The sequence below is a fragment of the Dendroctonus ponderosae genome, unplaced genomic scaffold (genome assembly GCF_020466585.1).
Source record: "Dendroctonus ponderosae isolate FM_Combo_2020 unplaced genomic scaffold, Dpon_F_20191213v2 Dpon_F_20191213_8, whole genome shotgun sequence".
NCBI classification, from domain to species: domain Eukaryota; kingdom Metazoa; phylum Arthropoda; class Insecta; order Coleoptera; family Curculionidae; genus Dendroctonus; species Dendroctonus ponderosae.
The window spans coordinates 12,650,712-12,654,590 of record NW_026019016.1 but is presented as its reverse complement, the minus strand read 5'-3'; the positions used below and the strand labels follow the sequence as shown (position 1 = coordinate 12,654,590).

Below are 3,879 nucleotides of genomic sequence, written 5' to 3'. Positions count from 1 at the left end.
GAACAATGTTGTAACGGTAAGGAATTTCTGATAAACCCTTGTCAGGAAATTGCGATTTCCAACACGTTCTATCAAAAAGGCCCAGTTGATAAAACAGTCCTCAATATGGACTATCGAAAAGTTCCTATCGACTGATTTTTATACTATATATATACTATAATTACTGATTTTGATATTTTTCACCGTTTTCCAGATATAGGCCGTTGTAAAACTGCCGGCCCCAAATTTTGGACAATTTCGCTTCTACCTTTTTAGCGGTTGGCAATTTCTCAATTGACATAAAAAGTGCACAAAACGGTCTTTCAACTAAGACAACGGTTTGCAAAATATGAGGTTTTTTTAAACTCCAGACAGCGGAAAAGGGGCAAAGCCCTACTAGGATTTTCGATCTTTTTTACATCAAAATCGGGGCCTGAAGACGCTCTTTGTAAAGAATGAAATACTCCTGGCCGGTTATGGTAAAATCTCCTACAAGCAAGGAAAGTACACCACTCGATGATTTCGAATCAATTATGTTCATACGCATAATTGGTGCATATTAAGCATGACTGCGACATATTTTCGCACATAGTCTAATAAATTCTGCAAACAACAGGCAAATTATCTGAAATCCATATCAACGATTTAAATGTAGATTTACCGTAAAGTATGGTTATTTATCACCGTTTCTCCTATCGGCAATGTCAGTGAAAGGAAATTGATTTTATTAGCGCTGCGCTACTAAAAACTGGCTTCTTGATTTCCAATGCATGAAGAAAATTCCTATTTAACGGAACTGCACGTCTTGAGCCCATTGTTTAAAAGGTGTTCCAAATCTGCCGTTCAACAGGACACTGTGTAAAAAAATCAGTCTCCTTTAGAAATTGCAAGGGCTTCTAAACGATGGCTCTTAACAAGCTTCAGCCTAAACAAGCCCAAACCAGATTCGATCAGCAGCAACAAGATCTGTTAATCTCTGCAGTTAGGGGGACTGTTTGATCGACACATGCAAGTCCTAATTTGCTGCGACTGAACCCGCTCAGATTGCAAAATAAACGTAATCCGACACTGTACCATTACTCATCTTCTATCAACCACCCTTCGGAGGTTTTTTCATTAAGCATCCCCTTTGGCCATTTTAAAAGCATCCACCCTTAAAGGGCCCGGAAGACTATTTCGAAAAAACACACACAACATTCAGCTGCAGAGGATCGATTGGCCAGAAAGAGGATGTTCTACAAACGAGCGTCGTTAAATAAACTGTTAGAGTAACAAGAAATGGTTGCATTCATTCGACAACAAAAAACTACTTATGTGTGCACAATTGATGTTCGAGAAGCGCTGATTAGCTGATAACTGATAACGGCAGCAAACAAAGGATGATGTTGAGCGGTTTTTGGAAATTTCCCGATTTCCACTTAGGTTGCAACACTCTTTGTGAGTTTTTATCTCAATTATGCGCCAACTAATCAGGAAATTAAAATGACAATCACTCTAGTCGCCAGATTAGATAATTGCTTGCGTCTAGAATGGCCAAAAACCAGCACTGTTCAGGGCGTTTAGGCTGAATTTTTCAACTTCCTCAAAGCAATCAGTTGCTGCCTGCCACCGGTACGGACTTTACAAGAAAACAAATATAAATATTGAAGCAACTGGAGCGCGAATCAAACAGATTTTTGCGCTCCAAACAGTTCGACTGCAATGTAACTTAATTAATTAGTGAAACCCGATTGAACTGTTCGATTGGGATCTTTGCGGCTTCACTTTGCACGATTTTGAGTGAAACTAAGCCAAAAACTTTGCAAAAGGTCGCACACCCCTCGAGCGTTGCTTTCGGCGTCGGGACGTTTCGATCAATGTCTCCTTTATACCAGAAATTCGATGCTGCACTTTCTAAATATAGACTGTTGCAACAGTAATCAAACTGGCCAATTGCGAAAAAGTCTGAAGAAAACAATCACTGATCGATGTTTGAAAAACATTTTAAAGTCTGCAACAGGCGCAGGGGGGCCCTAAAACGTTGAACAACATTTGAACAATAAGGATTAGAATCTATATAGTTTGAGACTCTCTTCAGACCAGGCATTAGTTGGGATCAGATCACGACTACTTGCTTGAGCCCACAGGGTTTAGATACTTAGGTGTGCTTGGAAATAGTTGATATTACTAAACAATGATATCATTTTCCGCTTCCCGCAGGAAAATGGGTGCAAAACAGGGATATAGATAAGATAAGACCCAAAAACGATGCACAGGCTCAGCAAATAAGAGCCATAGTCCTACTGCGAACTCCACTCAAACTCTAGAGTTCCGTTTCAACCTCCCCAACACTATGAGGGCAAATGTTATAGATAACTTAGAATTTGTGAGTTTTCTTTGCATCGCAAAGTCAACCTCTCACAAGAGACTCGCAAAGCGTCAACTACAACTACTCAACGGCGGTATTAATAGACTTCCATTTGGTAGCGGAGGCTCGCAAAAGGCCCAGTCTTGAAATCGAAGCAAAACAGCCAAAAATACCCATTTCAAATGAAAAAAAACATCACTTACAGTGCAATCAAGTGGAGACCCCCACGTTGGACACAGACAAGTCGCAAGCTGACAGGGGGGTAAATCCTATCGTGGGGACGCGACACACTCACGCACTGCAATTTTCCAGGCGAAAACTGTTTACAAGTTCGCGCAATTTGGGAAAAACTGTGCAAAAACAATTCGAACACAACACACCGAAACGTCAAATCGCGGACTGAAAATCTGACATTTTGATTGTCTGAAATTAGCCGTGGAACATGTGGCGCTATCTGAGCAACGAGTCAGGGAACTTTACAGTGGGGGGACCGGGGAACGATCAACTGGACTGGATTTTGTTGGGCCATAGTAAATCGGTCTGGTCATTGTCGATTCGGTGAGCCTTTTGTGTTTGAATTTTTATTTTTTTAATTTAATACAACTGGAAAAGGAAACCCAATGGGACACTTTACAGGTTTTATTTCATTTTGTACATCACAAAGTTTAACAGTAATAATATAAATTACAGTATTATACAAAAAAATCGAATTCAGTCACCACAATGCACGATTTTCCTGCCTACAGGCAATCGATGAATGAAGCTGGCATGATTTTCTATTTACATGCTCTACAACCTTTTATAATCAACTTGTCTGAAATTTTTATCTTTTCCTTAAAGTACTTTCATTTTTGTTTTTGCACGTTTGTAAGGTCGTAAAAAATGCCGGTTTTTTAAAAAATCAATACAGTTTTTCAACCCCCTAAAACTTAGCCATAGAAACTAGCACAAACATCCAGTAGACCAATTAACATAAACTTTTTCTAAGGGAAATATTCATGAAAGCACTGATTTGCGGTCTTCGGTATCTGATTCGCGATAAATTCAACAGAAGTAGCTTGCAGAGAAAATCCTTAATTCCTCAATTAAGCCACTGACTAGGTTTAACTGTTTACATGTTGCGCATTTTACAAAAAACTGTTAGATTTTGAACTAAGCAAAGGTAAACGCTCGATTTTATCATCCTTAACAACGAAAGTTCCTTAATGCTGATAGGGAATGAAGTGATTCTTGAGCGGAGTTTAGGAAAAATTGATTTATGCAATTATGATGAGATTGTGTAGAAAAATGGAGCGTTGGATTGGTCAAATTTTCCTGCTATTATTTAGCACATATTTTCAACATTCTCTTGGTATTATCTGATGCGGTTTTATTGGGTGCAGAGTAAATTTTGGAGGTGGTTTTCCCGTGTCAAGACCAGAAATTTTCGGAAAGTACCAAAATAAAGTAAAATCACCAATTTTTTTACAAACTTCTTTTTGGGTATTTCGCCTCAAAAATTTTTGTCTTTAAAAAAGACACAATTTCCTCACGTCTTTTATTACAGATTGATA

General features: G+C 38.7%; 2 protein-coding genes across 2 annotated transcripts in view; both read right to left on the bottom strand.

Annotated features, from left to right (window-relative positions):
- The window catches only part of LOC125505488 (protein-methionine sulfoxide oxidase mical3a-like), a gene marked incomplete at its 3' end in the record, with an annotated part of 20,810 nt that extends 18,065 nt beyond the window's left edge, over positions 1-2,745 (bottom strand). Inside the window, 1 exon segment of the mRNA XM_048669387.1 lies at positions 2,530-2,745.
- A 205-nt stretch (positions 2,746-2,950) lies between these two features.
- LOC109541960 (ER membrane protein complex subunit 1) overlaps positions 2,951-3,879 on the bottom strand; it is a gene marked incomplete in the record, with an annotated part of 5,902 nt that continues 4,973 nt past the window's right edge. Inside the window, 1 exon segment of the mRNA XM_019910969.2 lies at positions 2,951-3,800.